This window comes from Chenopodium quinoa, unplaced genomic scaffold, assembly GCF_001683475.1.
Source record: "Chenopodium quinoa cultivar QQ74 unplaced genomic scaffold, ASM168347v1, whole genome shotgun sequence".
NCBI classification, from domain to species: domain Eukaryota; kingdom Viridiplantae; phylum Streptophyta; class Magnoliopsida; order Caryophyllales; family Amaranthaceae; genus Chenopodium; species Chenopodium quinoa.
The window spans coordinates 203,245-225,368 of NW_018742449.1; the positions used below are offsets into that span (position 1 = coordinate 203,245).

General features: G+C 40.0%; 2 long non-coding RNA genes across 2 annotated transcripts; both read left to right on the top strand.

The window, feature by feature from the left end:
• Nucleotides 1-6,451: 6,451 nt before the first annotated feature.
• LOC110717012 lies at nucleotides 6,452-9,286 on the top strand. The gene is made up of 3 exons (XR_002510660.1): nucleotides 6,452-6,841; nucleotides 7,165-7,305; nucleotides 8,110-9,286. It is a non-coding gene; the product is annotated as an uncharacterized LOC110717012 (long non-coding RNA).
• Nucleotides 9,287-9,663: 377 nt separating this feature from the next.
• On the top strand, nucleotides 9,664-10,527 carry LOC110717018. The gene is made up of 2 exons (XR_002510661.1): nucleotides 9,664-9,933; nucleotides 10,310-10,527. It is a non-coding gene; the product is annotated as an uncharacterized LOC110717018 (long non-coding RNA).
• The last annotated feature ends 11,597 nt before the right edge of the window (nucleotides 10,528-22,124 follow it).

Sequence of the window (22,124 nt, forward strand, 5' to 3'; positions counted from 1 at the left end):
ACAAGAACAACATTTGCTACCTAATCCGGGTAGTGACATTTCCGAATGAACCCTGCATCTAGGAGATTTTTTACCTCGGCGGCTGCCGCCTGAGACCTCTCCTCGCCATGATCCCTCTTCTTTTGCCTAACCGGCGTTATATTGGGATCAACGGCTAGCTTGTGGACAGCTAGATCTGGGCTGACGCCTGGTATCTCCTCCACTTTAAAGGAGAATATACCTTTGAACTCTCTCAGAAGTTGGAGTAAGCCTGCTCCCAACTTTTCAAAAGCAACCGTCCTAACTTTGACAGTTCTGTCAGGGCGGCTGTCGTCCATGACGACATCAATGCTCTCACCAGCCGGCTGGGGTCGGGAGTCATCCAACCTTTCCCCGGCCAGTGATTGCTATTTTACTTTTCAGGCGGTGGCCAATTGGTCCGCCTTTCGCTTTTTGTCGGCTGCCTTGGGAGTAGGCGCGACTTCCTTGTCTTCGAGGTCAATGGGTTTTTTGTTATGACCGGCTGCAGTAGCAGTCGGCTTGACGTCTGAGAGGTAGCACTCTCTAGGCGTCTTCCGATCCCCGTTCAGGGCACCCACTGACCCGTCATCCCTCTCAAACTTAATCAGCATAAGAGATGGGATGATGACTGCCTTGGACTCGTTGAGGGTGGGACGGCCCAGAATTAGGTTGTAGGCGATCAATTCCTCAACCACCAAAAACTTAACAACCATGTGTCGTCCTTCCCCCTTGTTCCCTAGCCGGATGGGTAGGTCAATCCTTCCCACCGGATGCACTACCCCTTCCCCTAAGCCGACTAGGGGGTGAAGGGCCTTGTGCATACTGTTAGGCTTGTACTTGAGCTTCGTCAAGCACTAGTAGCTGATTAGGTCAGACGAGCTCCCGATATCAATTAAGATCCGGCCAACTCGTTGATTGGCAATTTTTCATTCGATGACAATGGGGTCATCATGAGCCCGCCTGACCATACCCCGATCCTTCTCAGAGATGAAGACCTCAGGGAAGGTGTCTTTCGACGCCTGGCCCTCATCCTCTTGGTTGGACAGCTTCCGGATGTTATCCTTGGTGCCCCAGATGGTAAGACCTCCGCTTGCGAAGCCGCTTGCTATGGTGAAGATGTGCTCTTCATCAGTTTCAGAGCTCGCAGCCGGCTTTTTAGACAGTTGTCCACCACTTGATTTGGTATTGCCCTTGGACTTGACCAGGTAGGATTTCAAAGCCCCCTCATCAGCCAGACGGTCCAATAGCCTCCTAAGGCTATAGCAACCATTGGTGTCATGGCCAACATCCTCATGGAACTAACAGTATTTGCTCTTGTCTCTGTTCTTGACAGAGCTCTTCATTGCAGCCGGTTTCTCAATTGTCAACCGTTCTTTTATCTCCATGAGGATGGAGGAGCAGTCTTTGTTGAACTCGTACTTGGGGACGTACGGTTCCAACTTTCTTTGTTTCTTCTGGGACGGCTGATGCGGTCTGCTGCCTAGACTTCTTTTCTTTTCTTTTCTTCTTTTTTCGCCGGCTGTGTAGGCCGACTGTCTCTCTTGCCGGACCTCTTGGGTTCCTATTGGGTTTCGTAGTGACCCAAACTACGCAGAATGAAACCCGCCAAGACCCGCCCCCATAATAAATGCAATTAACAAGAAAAACATAATCTAAAGCATAAGAAAGGATAAAATATTATACCTTTGATGCGTGCTTCGCTCGCAAATCGAGCTCTTACTTCGAAAGCTCGAGCATCACAAGTGTGAACGCCTCCAATGGCTCGTACCCATGAACCCGACCCAAACGGTCCAAGTCCTGAAGGTTAGTCGGGACCCGACCAATAAAAACTTGGAGTTTTACGAACTTAGAGGTCTTCTCACCTAATGGGAGATGCCTCATTCGAAATTTCCCTCTTTCTATTCAAACTAACCTACCCACATTTGCAGCTTATTGTTCTTCGTCATCTCAAATTTCCCTTTTCCCTGTTTTTATTTTTGCTTGTTAATGACTTCTTCTGGCATGGGTTCTTCAGGCATCAGGAGTGGAAGTAGTTTGTGGTTCAAATCAGTAAATTGCAACTGTGACCCCTCAAGAGCTACTGATATTCAATTCTCAAGCTTTGTTTCAAACCCAGGAAGGCCTTACTACAAGTGCAGGTTATGTGAATTTTTCATGTGGGTTAAGGAGGAGCAGTTTGTGTGTGACACAGCAGGTAGGGTGGGTAACACACCTGAAGCTACAAGTGTTCAACTTCTGAGGAGAGAATTCAATGAGTTTATGCACAAAATAGATGAATTTGCTGACTTTGTTCATTTTGTGGTTAAAATTGGTGTTGTTATGTATTTTGTGTTATTATTGGTAGCTTTGAAATAATGTAATGCAGCTGTAATATGCTATTTCATATGAATAAAGCTAAGTATGTTATGTTTTTGGAAATATAGATGCTGAACTTCTTATTTAAAGTAGAATAGTTGTTGAAAATGCCAATATTGTTATTCAATACACAAATATTGTCCAAAAGAAACTGCATTTTTAAGCTTAGAGTACCAAATTGATTATCATCAGTATAATCCAAAATGCTACAATTAAAACTAGATTATCAAAAGCTACTACCGACATAAACCAACACAAGGTTTCAATAGACAATTGATTTCTTAGTTATTAGCATCACCATCATCAACATCTGTTAGCACAGTAATATATGGAAAACTCCTTGACCAACATAACGGACACCGAGAGTATCACCATGCTACATCATTGTCAGCCACAAAGTTTTCCCAACCAGAATACATGAATAGACCACGAGTGTCACTAATATTACCACTAAGCAATTCCACATTCCACGCTGGACTTCCAGGACCACGTTGAATACGAACAGGAGCCGAAAAAACAAAAGCAAAATAATTCCGATGACTAGGAAGAGGCTACGCACAAGGAAAACAACACAAGAACAAAATTAGTCACACATAATTATTCCACGAATACAAAGACAAACACACATACGCAAGTTAAAAACAATACCAGAGCATATATGTGGTGTTTCTTATATTTAATTATGCATTCCATCTCATCATCAACACCACCAACCTCATTCTGTTCTCCAGGACCTCCTCCAACACCACCTTCACCCCTCTATTCTACATGACCTCCTCGAACACCAACATTCCTAGCCACATTTCCACCCCTCTTTTGTTCAATTATCCTCTCAACCGGTTCCACATTTTCAATTGCCGCCCCATCTCTTCCATAACCTCATAAATGACTTCTACGAATTTCATCAACTTTCCCATCAAGCTCTGCAATGCGCTGGTGTCGAACCCACTTCAATTGGGCCGACAAAACCTTTGCTTCTTGTAGCTTTGGCGTATGTGCCGCTCTAATTGTTGCCAATTCTTCTCCCCTGACCTTCCACTGGGCACGAATTTCAGCCAATTTAGTGTACAACACTTCAAGCTGTGCTTCCAACTCACTCACTTCCCTGTTTGTAGCCATGGTTTCGGTGTTCGTAGGAAGAAGAGGAAAATATTTCTAATAATTTGGAGAAACCACAAGCTGCGTAAACAAAAATGTCAAAGAAAACGGAGAACTGAAAAGACAACGAAAGGGGTTTAAAAAGAAAAGTCTGATGAGAATTGAAAATTTTGTAAAACACAATAAACGAAGCAATGTTAGAAAGAGATATTTTAAAAAGCCACAATTTTGAAAAGGCACTATTAGTCCATCAAAACTGCATAGAAAAGACAAGTGGGTAATACGTAAGCAATTTCAGACAATATAATGTGATTAATATGTAATTAAATTCATGAAACCCGGAGTATAACCATAAATAGGAAGAGAGAAAGAAGGGTTAGGGGAGAGAGATTGAAATTGATGAGGGTATGAGAATGAAGGATTAAGAATTGAAGGTGACAATGCTTGAATATTTGGTTAAGATTTTTTTGATTTTTGTAATTCCGAATTTATATGGGGAAAAAAATTTGGGGAATTAAGAAGAGAGGAATAGTGGAGAAACTATATGCCCTCCTACACTGCATTACAATTTCACTGCGAAATAGTGAAGTAGTACATCAGTCCAAATATTACGCGTGTTTCCCATGAACTTTGGCATTGTAAGGTCATTGTCAAATTGTCAAAAATACTTGCGTTTCAGAAAGTGTGTCATTGTCATTGTGTTGTCAACTATCACTTTAATTAAAATTAAAACATTAGCCAAATCTTCATGATTTTAAATCGTCCTTTTACAACACCCATATTTTCAAACATCTCACACACCCACTTGAAAATCGTATCTGTAGTGTTGGTAATGCAACTGTGATTGTGGTAAATCAACGACTATAATTGATGGAACTTAAACACATACCCTAAAACGGATTTTTTTTTAATATCAAAAATAAAACTGAGACAAAACCGTTAACAAAAATCACTCGTGTAGTAGCAATTGTCCTTTTAGCAATTGTGATTGTGGTAAATTAACGACTATAATTGATGGAACTTAAACACATAACCTAATTTGGCTGTTTTTTTTAATGTCAAAAATAAAACTGAGACAAAACCGTTAACTAACATCGCACGTGTAGTAGCAATTGTGAGTGCAAGTTCAAAAAAGAAATGTAAAACATATCATTATGTGCAACCGAAACACAAAGTTAACAAATCATAATCTGCAAGTTTAAAAAAGAAATGTCATTATATAGATCATATTCATCACACAGGACCGGTGAGTAGACCACGTACTATTGTATAAAATACGCTTATTTCCCTAATGCATTTACAAGTTAAACAAGATATTGTACTTTCAACATCCTCGTCATAAAGACCAACCCATCCGGATAAGTTCTTTTCGTGTTGTAGTTTTTGTTTGCAGAATATTTTTGGCTGTGGCATATAATGTACAACCATATGATTTTGCATTCAATTTGAACTCGCCACGTCACGTAACTTCCTTCTGCACTAGACTATCCCTGCAGATCCGATGCTGTTGATAGTGTTCTCCAAAAGCTTAATACCTTTTTCTTCTTCGCCGGTGTATATATATATGAGGCTTACTACATATGCTGCCATTGAATTCTGCAACTCAGTTGCTCTTTTCAACCTCGTCAATCCTTCGTCTACCACCAAGGTGTTTTAGTATTGTCGCTACAGTAAAGAGAAATGAGAAAACAGTTACTAGAAGTCTACAATAAAAATTCTAAGGAGTAAAAATCCCAAGAAATGAGAAAGAAGACGTACAAATCCAAACTTAAGCAGAGCTTCAGGATGTTCATTCTGCACGCACTTCATGAAGAACGTGTCCGCCTCTTCTCTGTGTGACCAACTTCGTGTTTAAATCCAAGGAAGGTGAATTTGTTGAAGGACCCCTTTTTGTTCGGCTATCCGTCGCAGGGTCTTACAACTATTATCAAGTTATACGGCAGAAATTACATTATTACATTCTCTGTGTATATGATGAGAAACAGAGTACATATTGCAAGTTTAAGCCTACCTTAATTTGCACCGAATAAATCAGCAAGAGATAACTTAACAAAGCAACTTAGAATGGTCGCCAACACTTCTGACGGAAGGATGTCAACCATAAAAGTTGAAATTTTTCGCCTTTTCGCTTTTACATCCATTTTTCCTTTTTGCGATTTTTTTGAAATTTGACCTCTGTTTTTTGGAATAGAATGAAATGAGTTTTTTTTTGTAAAAAATGTTTGACGTATAAGTAGACTGTAAAGTGACGGTTCACATTTTGCAAGGGAGTGGATGTAGTGGGTTGGGAGATGTGATGATGATGGTGGATAATCAATGTCAATTTTAAGCGCATATGATGATTTAGTGGGGGAGATTTAGAAATCCGGCGCGCATAATCTGGGAAACTGCCATTTCACAGTTATGCATGAATATAATAATTAATGGTACATGTCTTAAGCAATAAATGTACCACTAAAATATGCTTAAGCTTTGTGTGATTTTCTGTTTGTGTTGTAAGAGTAGAATTTGCAATTTTAGGTATGTATGGGACAATAAAAAGTGAATAATGTTCTAATTCGGACAAATAACCTTCATTAACTAACAATGTCGTAATCGCAATCCCTTTCTTTAACTAGAGTTCTCTTCAGTGACATAAGGGTGGTACAAATACTTGCCTAGGAGGACGTTCACATCACCCAACTAGTCAAGTTACTAATAACTAATTACTAGTCAAGTTACTAATAACTAAGTCATAGTACACTAGGATCTTAGTGATTTGTGAATCAGAACGTTCGAATATTTACGATGACCGTAGAGCCCTATTCAATACCATTTTTTTCCGTAACACTTACTTGTATCAATACTAGAGTTCACTACTACAAAATTGGGCTTAAGTAACACCTACCGGTAACACTTTAACAAAATCATGATTGTTTGATTTTTATGTAACACTTTTGTAACATTGTTGTTTTAGGTAACAATTTTTGTAACACTTTAATATTATGTAACACTTTATTGTAACACTTTGATATTAGGTATCACTTGGTTGTAACATTTTGATATTTTGTTTTTTAATTTTTTTTTTCTTATCAACACCGGTTACCTGATTCAAACATTCAATCGACCCTCGTGTAACCCAACTTTCTTCCTCCTCGTATTTCTCCCTTCCTCGGCTTCTACTGCACCTCCTTTCCTTGGCTTCCACCACTACCTTCTTCTCATTCCCGGTGCTCCATCGTAGCCCCCGTCCACCACAGCCTACCTCCATCGCGACCAGTGTTCTAACTCGAAGATGTAAACAACAGCCCGTGCTCCAAGCGAAGAGACAACGATTGCCACCTCCAAAGACAGCGATTACCACCTATAAGCGTCCATCCTAGTCGATCGCTTCCACCTTAAATTTTAGGTTAGGGTTAGTCGTTTCCTCTCCCTTCCACTATCAACAAGAATTTGAGCTAGCTAAAGTTAGGGTTTTGATTCCCTTTCTCTGATCTTATAGATGAATTCTTAATTTGATGTTGAATTTTCCTATTAACATATTTAATTTCACTATTTTCATACGGAATTTTGCATGCATATTTAATTTCACTAATTAAATGAGTTTGGGATTTTTCATTTTTTCTTTTTTTCGAATACTGCTGATTGATTTACCTTTTAATTTGATCTTTGTTGACTAATCTGACCAATTATAATTTAATTAATTTATTTTTTGAATTTATAACTCATAAGCTTGTCAAGAATCCAAGTAATTATGGGCGAAAGAGATGAAGAAATCAAAGGCAATGCCAATTATAATTAGAGGAATGGTGTTTGATATTCAAGCTACTGTTGTTAATTCCTGCTGCTGCCAAAACTACCACTCTTGGAAAGGTTTTTTTTTTCTTTATATATATATATATATATACATATTAAGCTCTAATTATGGAATTGGGTTATTATATTTCATTATCCCTATAATTTTTCTAATTATTTGTTACTTTTGTAACAAAATTAGTGATAGTTGCATCAGTTGCCACATTTTTGTGGGGTTAAGATGATTAATTGGATATTTTTCTAAAATTTACCTATTTTCTCCTTGTATTTTGTTTGATGTTATTTGGGATTTTAGGTGTATGATGAGTTTAGCTTTCACTTTAGTCATAAAAACTCAGTTATACTATATTTATCTCTTTCTCATGGTTGCGTAATCAGTTACTTCTAGTCAAGCTCTTGGTTGTTAGGTTACAATTAGAAAGTTAGGCAAGAATGTAATGCTTTTGAAATAACATAGACAAGGATTGATGTGCCCTTTTTTAGCACTTGTGTCTGGATTTGACCTGCTATTAAGTACAACCCTAGGGCTTGAAACTGTTGTTTGTAAAACTCACGATCTTGACTTTCAGTGTCATGTTTCTTGGTTTAAGCTGCTAACTACCTTAACATCAAGAACCTGCTGTAACTAGTGCCTGCTACAGCTACTGCTATTTGCTACTACTCGTAAATTTGTGTATATGTTTCTCGACCTCTCATGCAAATGAAGCTCTAATGGCTGTCACATTATATGTAGACAATCATTACCCCGGATAACTAGGCCAGGTTATAGGGGCTACAATGTTACCTGTGGATCATGTAAGAATATTAAAAGTTGGCATTTAGCTAAGTGGATTGTTGATTTTCTTTTGGTTATCTGTGTAGGAACTTACCATGGTTAAAGATAGGGTAAATAAGAACATGTGTAACTCCTTAAATGAGATTGCACTAGTGGTTGAAATCCCGTCTTCTTTTCATGATGCATTATCTAAAGCAAGGAGCTGTTTACTGCTATTACTGGTGCCGTTGATGTCACTGTTACCGCTGAATATTGCTGGTGTTATTGCTGTTATGGTTGTTTGCTGTTAACTGATGTCTGCTGTTGTAACAAATGTCTACTGCCACTGCTGTTATGGTTGTCTGCTGCTACTGCTGTTATGGTTGTCTGCTGCTACTGCTGTTACGGTTGAATTGCAAGCTGCTGCTGCCTTCGGTTACTACTGATGACGGTTTGCAATTGCGCTGATTGTCGTTATGCTCTTCTGCACCATTGAGTTGTTTCTCTTGGGCTATTCTTTGAATCAAATCTAGTTTTGCCAAAGCAAGAATACTTTGTGGAAATGAGTTAGTTCACACGAAGTCTGATTCAATTAAGGTATCTTAGGGATTATTTTTGTTGATCATATACAATATGTTTGAGTTTGCTTTCTTTTTGTCCATGTAGTGCGGACACTCAAGATTAAAGTGAGGGTTTGTATGGTTTTGATGACTGCTGCCGAAAAAGGTACTTGTTAAAAATTGTAACTTGGGATAAGTCACTGCATCCAGCAGCTCCAAAGCATGCCGTGAGAAACAATAAAGGGATCCTCTAAATTAAAGGCATGTACAGTTTTAATATTTGAGGGATTTTGATCTCATTTCGCCTTATTATTTTTCTCAATGTACTTATTACCAGTTTGTTGGTAGGTTCCTTGAGTTAAGTGAAACATTAAGGTCTGGAACAACACCCAAGTTTCACAAAGCCGCTATACTAACTGATGCTATTCGGCAAGTAAAGCTGTTACGTGAAGAAACTTGTAACTTAACTAGCCAAAATGGCGAATTAAAAGAAAAGATTAATGAATTGAAGGTTCTGACTCTTTTATATTTGCTTTGATCTGTAAGCTTTGAACAAATTAAGGATTTTACATCAACCTGCTAGCCAATAATCTCACAAATCAGCCCTAATACCAAATAATACTTTGTATATTATTTGATTCCTTAATCTCTTACTGGTAGTTCTGTTTATCAAGGATGGTGATGTCTAAACTATCTGCACATTGTACTAATGCAGGCAAAGAAAAAAGCCCTTCCCGTTGAAAAACATAGGTTAGTGTCAGAGATATTAAAGAGAAGTTAGAGTAGAGAATTAACTTTGTAGGTTCTTGTCCTAGCTTACATTTCCATCCTACTTCAGTTCCAACTTCATACGCTATCCCCTGTCAAGCTGTTGGTGGCAAATTGATGCCCTTGATTAATTACTTTGGTGTTCCCTTTTGGCAATTTGTGCCTCAAGCTGCATCTGATACCTCACAAGATCATGTCTTTCACCCTCCCGTCGCTTAAGCTGGAGCTATTATCCCATCCTCGCAGATCTCCCAAGGGCCTTGAAGTTAATGGTTAAGTCTCCTTATTGTAAGATGCTCTGTTTCAGGATGAAGGGATGGATTAACAATGGATGATTGGCTGTTATTGGAGTAATAGTTAATTCTGCTTAACTAATAAACTAAATCCAGTCAAAAAAATAAACTAAATTTAATTTCTCATCGTATTTTTGTTATATTGGCTCCATTTCTTTTTATTGTTAGATTTTCATGATAATTCAATGGCTCACTATCTATCTCTCGATGTGGCAGGACCTACATTGTTTGCTCCTGTAGTTGAGATGGCCATGACAATTGTTGAGGAGAGTAGAGGACGATACCATGTTTTACTCATTATTGTAGATGGGTAGGTATTTGCTTTCTTTTAATTTGAAGTGTGGGTTGATCAATTTCTTTAAGCTTCTGTTTTTTTTTTTTTTTTTTTTTTTTTTTTTTTTTTTTTTTTTTTGCACTATAAGATCTGTATGAATTGGCTGAAATGTTATGTTGACAAATGAACTTGCATTGCTCTCGGTATATGGTACTCAATTTATCTTTTCTAAGGCTGTAATACAATATGAACTAACATGATCAAGATATATTTGGAAGGTTTGACATTATAGGCTTCAGTATACATTTTTTTGTGTTCACTTGTTAGGCCTAATTATGTCTCTATGTTTAACTTTAGTGTATATTTGATTGATTTTTAATTTTAGTTTTTTTTTTTTTTGCTTATTGTGCAGATTAATCGAAGACACTCGTAAATCATCAAGCAATTAGTAGAAGATAGAGAGAAACTTGATTCCATTAGTTTTATTTCCTTGGAGCTGTTGTGTAGTTTTTTTTTTCTTTTTAATTGTATATAATAATAGTGTAATGGAGTACTACTAAGTTTTGATTTATTTGGTTTTTTCTTGTATTTGACTTCACCTTTATCAATTAAAGATTGAATTTAGTTTTATTGATAATGAATATAGCTTGTGGTGATCAGGTGAAGTACTTTGTATTGATTTGTGATTTTTTAATAATAAATAATAATAATAATAATAATAATAATAATAATAATAATAATAATAATAATAATAATAAATGTTACCTATTAATGAATAAAGTGTTACATAAGCTTGCAAAAAGTGATACATAATGTCGAATAAAGTGCTATTATATGTCAAAAGATGATTGAAAAATGTTAATAATTAACAAAGTGTTACATTAGATTGAAAAAGTGATACATAATTTCGGATAAAGTGATACTATATGTTTGAAAAATGTTACTAAAGATAAGTAAGTGTTACTTAAGGATCGAAAAGTAACACTTCAAAACTGATAATAATAATATAAAAAAGTGTTACATAAGATGGTTTATGGTACCACTTTTAAAAGTGTTACCATATGTTATCCAAAGTGTTACATAAGACCTTAGGTAACATGGGTGGATGTATCACCCACTAAAGTGTTACCTATTGTCTACAATAACACTTTTACCACTTTATGTAACACTTTTTAGGTGTTACTTAAGGTTAATTATGTACTAGTGGTTCTCTTTGGTGACTATATCACAGTCCTTGAATTCTGTCTTTGACTCAATGTAGGTTGTTAAACCATTTTTTACCAATCAAACGTGTCAAGTTTCAAGGACACCGTGTCATGTGATCTAGGGTACCACTAAAGTCACGATGGTTCAAAACTTCATATAAAATTAACCACTGGAAAAAGAAATGGATTATTCTTCTTGAGGGTGGTACAAATACCTGCGTAGGAGGACGTTGACATCACCCAACTAGTCAAGTTACTAATAAATAATTACTAGTAAATTTACTAGTAACTAAGTCATAGTACACTAGGATCTTAGTGATTTGTTAATCCGAACATTCGGATATTTACGATGACCGTAGAGCCCTGTTGGAAACTATTCAACGATAGTGAGCGGGTTCAATACCATTTTTTCCCGTAACACTTACTTGTATCAATACTAGAGTTCTCTTTGGTGACTATATCGCAGTCCTTGAATTCTGTCTTTGACTCAATGTAGGTTATTAAACCATTTTTTACCAATCAAACGTGTCAAGTTTCAAGGACACTGTGTCATGTGATCAAGGGTACCACTAAGACAACTTGGGTACCACTAAAGTCACGGTGGTACAAAACTGTGTATAAAATGAACCACTGGAAAAAGAAATGGATTATTCTTCTTCAGGATGGTACAAATACCTATGTAGGAGGACGTTGACATCACCCAACTAGTCAAGTTACTTATAACTAAGTCATAGTACACTAGGATCTTAGTGATTTGTAAATCAGAACGTTATGATATTTACGATGACCGTAGAGCACTGTTCAATACCATTTTTTCCCGTAACACTTACTTGTATCAATACTAGAGTTCTCTTTAGTGACTATATCGCAGTCCTTGAATTTTGTCTTTGACTCAATGTAGGTTGTTAAACCATTTTTTACTAATCAAACGTGTAAAGTTTCAAGGACACCGTGTCATGTGATCCAGGGTATCACTAAGACAACTTGGGGACCACTGAAGTCATTGTGGTACAAAATTGCTTATAAAATGAACCACTAGAAAAAGAAATGGATTATTAATAACTAGTTACTAATAACTAAGTCATAGTATGTTTTTAATTTGTAAATCACAACCTATGGACAGAACAACACTTTAAAAAACTATTGACAGTGGTAATTCAAACAACTAACTCATATTGTATGTTGGAATGCTTCAGTGAAACTAACTCACATAGTATGTCGGAGTGCTTCAGTGTAGGAATGCTACAGTCCACTCATAAGAGGACAATTTTAACTTACATTTGTTCGCAACACTATTATCTTTCGTAGTGGGTTTCACACATGTCTTAGACTCTTATGGAAATTCCTTTCTGTACCCTTAAACTACATAATCGCAACCCCTGGGATACTTACCCCATCAACGAGTTCAGTAACTTTTAAAACATATACGTCCATCTGCTGGAATTCGTTGTCTGGGTCGTCCATGTCCTTTATTGTTATCAACTGTTAAATTATATAGATAACTAGGGTACCACTATAATAAGGTGGGACAAAATAAATATTTAAGAGAACCACTGTATTACGGGTGGTACAAAAGAAAAGGAAAACGCATGTATCTAGTACTAGAGTTGACCTCATATAACCCATTCATAATCCCTCAATAAATTGTTTAGCACAACCTTCTGGAGATTTAGAGATTTACGATACTGTATAACAATATTTGTGAATATATACTGTTCTACTGGAATAAATGTGCGTTTCTTTTGAAACGACTGCTCTGAGCCGTAGTACCGGACCTAGGTCGTGTAGCCTGCATTCCAAAATTCACCATCGTATCTTAAGGTAAAAATTTAAACAATACGCACAGTGGTACACTTAGTTCTCTAAAAGAGGAAAATGGTCCAAGCGAATACAGAAGTCAAATGTACCACCAAAAAATCGTGACTACCTTGGCACCATTTCCAAGACGAGTTGTGCTTTCATGGACAAGACAATACACTGGGGAACTGATGCATCAGTTTGAAGGAATTTGAAACAATTTCATCACAATAAAATTCACTTCAATTTCCATCCATACTCTGCATCCATTTCCTTCCATTTCTCATTTCATCTCATCTCCATCCTCTTCCTAAGCAACTAAAATGGCCGGAACTTCCGTTGTGAACCATTGTAGCTCAGGTCACCAACTCTTACCCCATCCACGACAACCGATATTGTACTTTCAAAAAAAACCTGGGGTTGGTGACCGAAATAAACCTGAATTTAGTAAAGTATTTTAGCAATGCTTACAACTTTTATAAAGGTATATACCAGCCTGTGCAGTCTATTAGAGCACATATCCTCCAATCAATGTGCTGCCAAACTAATGGCATGCTGTTACAAGATGACAGGGCGATTTCTGGACACCTTCCTCTCTTAGAGGACTTGGTGGGTTGCTACGACGAGGGAGCTTGTGTCATGTTGTATTGGCTCATAGAGAGGTTCTATTCCTCGCCGTCCCCTCTCACGGTACCACCTGAGATACAGGAGGCAATTGACTTGAAACCCAATCTTAACACCGACTCCATAGTTGGTTACAGTTTCCCCACGCTTTAGCGCCACATATTTGTTGGGTCTTTCACGGATACCCTCCACCTCATGACGGTCGATACTACTAACACCCACCTAAGGTTCTAGGTTGAAGGTTGTACCACTAATCCTAGGCTTAACCATCGTTGGCCCATTCGTAAACGGTACCACCGTGTTAGCTATAAAGGAGAGCATATTTCCTCAACCATCGAAGAGCATGGCGTAGTCGATTAGGGGTCGCTCATTCTAATTTGGAACGCCCGAGGGTGCACAAGGCCCTCCTTTACGGAACACTTCGTGGCCCTACACGAAAAATTTAACCCGATCTTGGTCATCATTTTGGAAGCTTGTTCTAGAAAACATGAGGCGAACAATCTCGTTGTTTGTAGCCTCCCAGGTGAATATCAAGCAGAGATATGTGGTCCGCAGTCAAGGCCTAGTGGAGTTATGATGTTTTGGAAACCAAATATGCCGAGGGGAAATTTCTTCCACATATCTAGTGAGGCGAATGGGTTGGTTGTTGATGGTTTTTTCCAGGTAATTTTTTTGAGTAATAATATTATTTTGAGTGTAAGTTAGTGCAATGTGAGTTATTTAGCTGACTAAGTGTTGTTTGCAATTACAGGTTCCACCACCACCACCATCATGGCCTTCGCAAAAAGTTCAATTGCACAATGACCCGTTCAGCTCGGACGAGGAGGCAAAGGCAGGTAGTTACTACTTCAATGCTGGTTTGGATTCTGATGGTTCCACCCACCATTGGGGATTTAGAAAAGACCTATGATGAAGCAGGGATCAAATTCTCTATAATGCTCTATATCTTTGTGAGCTGTAGCTTTATTTGCCTTTCCCCAAAACTATTTTCCTGTATTTCCTAACACTCTATTTTGGTTATTCCTTAACTATGTTCGACTATGTCTTCACTATGTTCTTTTATGGCTTGAGCCTTGATTGTTTGAGCCTTGATTGTTATTTTAATGCATGTATTAGCTCTAAAGTTATTACGAGTAGGGGGAACCTTGAATATTCCACTTAACTGTGATAGTGGTACATTAAATTGTCTTAAGCTTTGTAATGTACATACTACGTAACTATGCCGTGCTGTGTACATGAATAATGAGCCCTACATTGTGTGCACCTACGACGTACCTACGTTGTTTACATGAAATGATTATGCACAACTGTAATCATAGTGGTACGTTTGTACTTTTAATTATACCTAAACAAAACCAGATAAATGGTACAACCCACACCAATTTAATGTACCATTTCGAAGACAAATGACACTTCTACTATACAACTGTGAACTAAATTGTAAGATTATCATTCACATTCCACTAGTGTTACTTGCAACGTTTGGTAATTAGATGATTGTCATTTACATTCCACCAGTACTCAGAAAACAAATGTTCAAAAGACAGTACTCAGAAACACCACAGTCCCACACTTCAACCCCAGGAAATAATTACACCATTATCCAGCCACTAACACCAACACATCACAGTTTTTGCGTAGTTTTCCTAGGACCTGAAATCACATCTCCTAGACAATCTTTCAATTTGTTCACTTCACACTCCACGTCATCTAAGAACAGATTTACACGAGCAATAGGAATCTTCCCCTGTAAATGTAAGAATAGAACAAACACTTTAGCCAACCATTCCAGAGATCTTCACACAAAACACAGATATATACACCACTTACCACACTGAACCTCGTGGTGAATCTTCTGGCAAAGAACTTAATACACGCCAGCATAAGAACACCACAATATGAGCTGCATATTGGAGGACTACAATCAATATGAAAGTTGAAGATACGTTCTTTTGACCTTAAAGATAGGCTAATAGTTATTGGCACAGTAAGCAAATAAGGAAACAAGTGCTCTTACTTATCCTTTGGCTCTAAGATCTCAACAGTGCATCTGGTCCAAGAATCTAGCTGACCAGCCTTCTATGCTAGGTCACACATTCAGAAAAGGACGTCGATAACACTAACCTGTAGTGTGCCAAACACATTACACATAACCAAACGGTCCCAATAAATACCATGTTTGTTTACAATGAAAGTGATTAGTATTAGTACCAGAAGATCAATCTCTTTGGCATGTGTGGTGAACGGGTTAGGATACATGGAATCTATCATCCAAAACTGTTGAGCCTTCATGTGTAATGCTAAGCACCACCAATGCGACTCGTCAGGGGAATCCTCAGGAACTTCGAGCACTAGGACAAAGACCTAGTAAATTGACAATGTCAATGCCATAAGCACAATTTATAGCATATTCGTTAAACACATTTAAACCTACAATATTGAACTATGTGAGTAAGTAGATGACCGCTCGAATCTGCGACTGGTTAAAGCTCAGGAGAAATTTGGCATAATTGTTACAAATATGTTCTTTTTTTCATTCGTTCAACAACAGTAGATTCTACGATCCAGACAAAAAATAAACAAAAAGCATGACCATCATCTTTTGTGGACGTCAATATGACACCCTAGAGGTGAAATGAACCACGAACCACTTATCGAGAAGCTTGGGTCAAGATGTTTGCTTCTGTTCCAAAAGTCTTTGGTGGCCCATTGCTTGGTCGTGTATAGCACACTGGCCATTCTAACGTAATTAGTGGAAACCCGCGATTTATGGTACACCACTTCATAGCAATCCCTCTGGTTGGATTCCATGTGATCACACTTTATCATCACCATACCAGGGCTATGAGGTGAGCCATCACAACACAACACCAAGTACACACATAAACATATTAGAAATTACAATTAAAACCAACATTTTCCAAAAGGCATGCACAAAAAAGAATTATCACACTCATTTACACGTTTTTGAATTACCTAAGTGGATCCTTCAGGTCCTTCCACCACTTTACAAACTGCAGTAGACTTGTCTCGACCGTTGTATGGCGACGGGTCTTTGACACATTGGTGAACATGGATGTTAAGGCGGCCTCGGTAGGTTTCACCGCCCTTTTATCAGCAGTTCCGACCGCCTTCCCAGCAGACTCATTTTCCTCATCAAATGAAGATGAATTTGCCAAACTGCATCGACCATCAACCAAGACAGTAGTTCCCCTTATCCTAAGCAAGCCCACAACTATTTCAAGTCAAGGCTCCATGTTCTCTTCTTCCACTTCATGATTAGAAAACCAGCCATGTAACTCTGACCGAACACCTTCATCAGCCCCAACCACCTTGGATTCATCCCCAACCAACTTGGCCACTCCCCTAGCCTCTGCAAATAGTGGATCAACCGATATATTTCGAACCACACGGTCCAAGTCGTCGTCACCGGAAGCAGCATCAGCATGAGCCTCTTCCCTACCAACTACGTTTGCACCTTCTTCCAGTTGTTCCTTCCCCAACAAATAACTTCCCAAAGCCTCTTCTTCATGCACAACATCCTTCTCCGTTTGCTTACCCCTCTCCATTGGCTCCCCCCTACTCACTCTCCAGGCATTAGTTACGTCAACACATTGCGACATCAGCTTGTGCATTGATTTCATAACGTCAGCTAATCTCAAATCTATCATAGCCACCACCTTCGGAGTAATTCTATCCAACACCTTCAGGAAATCATAAAAACAAAATATAAACAACCTCCATACCACTTGTCAATTATTTTATATAAATTACAAAGCTACATATGAAGCTATCATTGACTTGCATAAAACCTGTTGCGTAAGTTTTTCCGCGTCTACCTCCTACGTAGTCTGTTGCACATCTACGCTTTCCACCCTTTGCTTTGGACCCTCCCGAGGAGTTAACGGATGCGGCTCCCCATTCGCTACATCCAGAGACTGAAAAAGAATTAAAGTCAATAGCTTCAGCAGGGATGTATTCTCATCATATGAAAGTCAAACTAATACTAACCCGTAATTTTCGAAAATCCCCAGATTTTTTTTGGTCATCGCCAACCGCCTCATTGATCTTTTTTTCGGACCAAGCCTCCAGTCTTGGTCTCACTCCCCACCTCATTGGGACGCGACTAAGGTGATCTAGATAAAAAAAATCTACAAAAAATGGACAGTAGGAAAATTTAATAAGATTACTAAAATAGCTTTTGGTCTACAGTGGCAAATACCCAATTATACTCACCAACAAAAAAAGAATACAGCCCCCACAACCTACAACATATCCATCACGAGCAAATTTCTTTTGGAAACTCCTGGCTGATACAACCATCCAGTTAAATACATAAGTGCACTAGTCAAACTCATCCGCTTCATCGTAAACCAATAACGACGGTACAAGCTTCACCCCAAGATAGCTTGTGTTTGCTGTAGCACACAATAAGTACCCCAGAGCTGTTATGAGAAACCCTATCTTGAAATCAGCCTTCTCGTCATTCGACAGCGGCAACACATTACCTTCCTCATCCTGTCGAATCAGTGCCCCTAAAGCAGCTACTAATGAAATGTGTTCCTTTTTTCCAAACTTCTCAAAAATTCTGCTATGTTTAGCCTGCTTATCCTCGGGAATCATACATGGAAATTCCTTCGACCCCGTGGGAATCCCAAGTATGTACTCGACCTTCATAGGACTCAAGGGAAGCACACACTCATCTCCAAAAGTTATGGAACCATCACCCATCACCCTTGTCAACAGCCAATACACAAACTTCCGGGGTACAAAAGTCAGGGGTATACGTAACAACCCTCCAAAACCCATCATCATCCTTAGTTTTTGAAAATATAAATATGAGATGGGTAAAAACAGGGGCAAAATTGTAAAATCCAAGGGAAGGTGAACAGTTAAATTAACTAACCCCTAGCCATGTGTTCGACAGGTGTCATAGGTGTCCACGTGGACGGCCATGTCACCTACTATGAAGGGCAAATGTTTTGGATAAAAATACGCTAAACACGTGGCCCAATGAAATGGTGACACGTGTTCCGTAGGTCAGCGCTCAAAATGAGCCAATTAGGGTATGACACGTGGCACCAGTCATCATTAGCTTAGGGAATGGGCGGCTTTTAAACTCAATCCTTAAGAGCCGTAAAAACGGCGCAACCCATTTAATTTACCTAGGTTACAATGATCTAAGGAGGGCATTTACTCCCACAATAGTACCACCACACTATAAATACATCACATTTATAACAATGGGAGGAAGATTCACGATTCATCAACTATTACAACATTCATTGCACACATCTCGAAAATTGAGATGACCACTTTCTATTTTGGCTTTCCAATTATTAGCTTTGTTTGATACTAACTTGACCATTGGAGGCAAACCTCCGAACATTCGGGGCTTTTGTTTGTTTCAGGTACTGAACAACCGACAAACTATTCTTGGAGTTGTAACTCTCGTGGAGGACATTACAAAAAAAAAAAAAACAAAAAAAAAAGAAAAATAGACACAAATCAGACCATGCAAAGAGGGAAGGATCAGGGAGGGATTGAAATGGGAAGGATCCATTTTCCTTCCCCTTTTAATAAACCAAATCCCTTTATTGTTGGAGAGATTCGAAAGGAAAATGGAAGGTCATCTTCCCCCCCCCCCTCCCCTCCCCTCACCTCCCTTTCCCTTCTCTCTTTTTCTTTCCCTACCCTTTTCCTTCATTATTGTTATCCAAATATAGTGTCATTCATCAACGAATTATAGGCAATGGAAAATGAATGCCATAATATATATAGTAAACATACGATGAACAACACTAATGTTTTAAATTGACCGGTTATAAAATATGGTAGTCATTCTACATATACAGCTAATCATGTATGGAAAACAACAACTTATAATTCATGAACCAGAAAATAACAACTTTTTCATCTCTCCCTTATAAATGTTATAATGATCACAGTCACGCACCAATATAATAACAGCATAAGCCCATTATATAGGTATATTAATCCTAGCTACATTAACTAGGATTCCTAATTGCAATAAAACACAATATTTTGGTTACATGTAAAATCCTATTCTTAAGGAATAAGCAAACCATGCAACTATCCTAAAATCTATCTTATTTAAATAAACTTCTATGTCCCTTATAAATTGGGCACACATTTATTTGATAAAAATATTAAAATTTATATCCTAAAAACCCTTGATATCCATACGGAGGAGTGAGGGAGTATACAAAGGAACTTAGGTAGCAATACAAGTTGTTTGGGTCCAATTTAGTCTAATTGGGCCTGGTCACTGAATGATCCAATTAAAAGCCCAAGGCTAAGGTTCAACTCTCCAAATATGCTAAAGTCAAAAATCAAACATCCTCAAAGCCATGTCAAGGTCAGTCAACGGCCCAATCAGCTTGGCCCAGCCCAACTGACTTCCGGGCCCAATCCGCCTCCTTCATTAGCCAAGGTATAAAAGCCAACAATTTGGTCAATTCTTGGTAAGACAATAAAGCCTCAAGCAACTAAACTCTTGCACAGCTTTCTCTCTCTAATATACTGACTTAAGCATCGGAGGGGCCTTCCTCGGCGTCCCCCCCGAGGCTAGTTTACGTGTATTTGTTGTGCAGGAAACCCTCGGCTCCTGCGTCGTTCGGACCGAGACCAAGTTCCCTCAAGATAAAAGGATCTTCCGAGATTCGATTGTTTTCATCCGAAACAATTTGGCGCCGTCTGTGGGGAACGCTACTAAATTTCGCGTCAGTCATCAAACACTCCGGCAGTCGCCATGACTAAGAGTGGAAAGAGTTCCAAGAAGGCTAAGAAGGGAGGAGGCCGGGTTACGGTGAGGGAACGCCAGCCGGTTTATCCCTCCCCGGAGCAAGCCTCTTCCGAATCGGAGGCCCCCATTTCTCCGGAAAGGGAAGCCTCAAGAGGTCCTAGCCTCCAGGAGGAGAACACCTCGCACCACACTCGGCAGCCGGGGCCATCCCCGAGACCGAGTGGCTCAGGTGCGAGGAACTCCCCGCCGCGCCATAGCGTGCAATCCAGGTCACATCCGCAGGAGACTCCTCCCTCCGGACCCTCCACCGAGGAAGTGGCCAGAGCAGTGGCCATCTGCATGGAGTTCCTTAAAGCTCAAGGGGCTCCAATCCAGATGCCTGATGATCACCAGCCGAGAAACCTGAAAAGGAGGATCGGTCAGGATGATGGTGGACAAGTTCCACCACATAGACAGCTCGGCCAGAGGTGGCGAGGGGACACCCGAAACTCCAGTAAGGAGAGGAGGAGGAACCCTCAACCCTCTGACCACTCTGAAGCTCAGAATTCTATGGGGCCCTCCAAGGACCCGGAATTCGCCCGCCGAAGCGTTCACGAACGCTTGGGTTCGAGGGAGGTGAGTGTGCATAGCCGCCTCACCTTCCCAGAGGATACCGGACCCCACCCAACCTTGTCTCAGCCGGGGACGAAAACCACTTCCACCTCTGAGAGAGGAGGGAGCGAGGTCCCTGAGGCTGGGTACAAGGGGAAGGCGGTCATGGTTCCATCGAACTCGCCCTTCCAGAAGTGGATTCTGGAAGAGCATGTGCCAACGGTCAAAATCCCGGCACATATTACTTACGATGGTACCTCAGATCCTAAGGATCACATTGCCTCTTACGAGGGGCACATGTATCTGAACCCGAGGTCTGAGGCTACCTGGTGTAAATACTTTCCTACGACCCTCAAAGGTGTTGCCCAATCCTGGATCACCAAAGGGCTCAAGGAAGGCTCCATAACCGGTTGGAACGACCTCTCCAACAAGTTCAAGAGCAAATTCTCTACGGCCAACCGCCGAGAGAAGACCACTGCAGAGCTAATGAGTCTGCAGCAGGCGGAGGACGAGAGCCTCCGCGACTATCTGACTCGCTTCAGCAACGAGTCATCCGGAATCACAAGCCTGGATCAAGGCCTGGCCGTGTTCGCGCTACGGAACGGCCTCCAAGCTGGAAAGTTCCTGGACTTCATGGTCATGCATCCCCCGCAGACCCTGGAGGAAGCCTTGGAAGCATCGGATAGGTTCATCCGAGCCGAGGAGTGGAACAGATCCAGGTCTCAGTCTCGTCCGAGAATTGAGAAGCCGAAAGGGCAGCAGCCCGAAGTCTCGGCGCAGAGGAAAGGGAAGGCTAAGGCCTCAGAACCGTCCTCTGCTGCCGAGCCGAAGAAGGAAAGACACTTTCCCTACACGGGAAGGTACGATTCCTACACTCCACTCTCCCTTCCCCGTGCTAAGATTTTCAGCACGACGAAGGACGAGGGGAGATTCAAAAAACCTCGTCCGTTGCCTCCCTGGCATCAGACGAGGGGAAAGGACCAGTGGTGCGAGTTCCATGACTCACCCGGACATCGCACCGAGGACTGCGTCCAGCTGAAGGACCAGATTGAGGATCTGGTCCGCAAGGGGTACCTGAGCCGATACCTCGCGGACAGGCGCGAGGAGAAAAAAGCTGAAAAAGATTCTCGGCAGGACCTCAACTTCGCTCGGAAGAAGGATAAGGGACCTCAGGGCAAGGAGTCCCTCGACATCCTGGTTATTTCCGGGGGAATCTCGCGAGGCACAGCCAAACGCCAACTGAG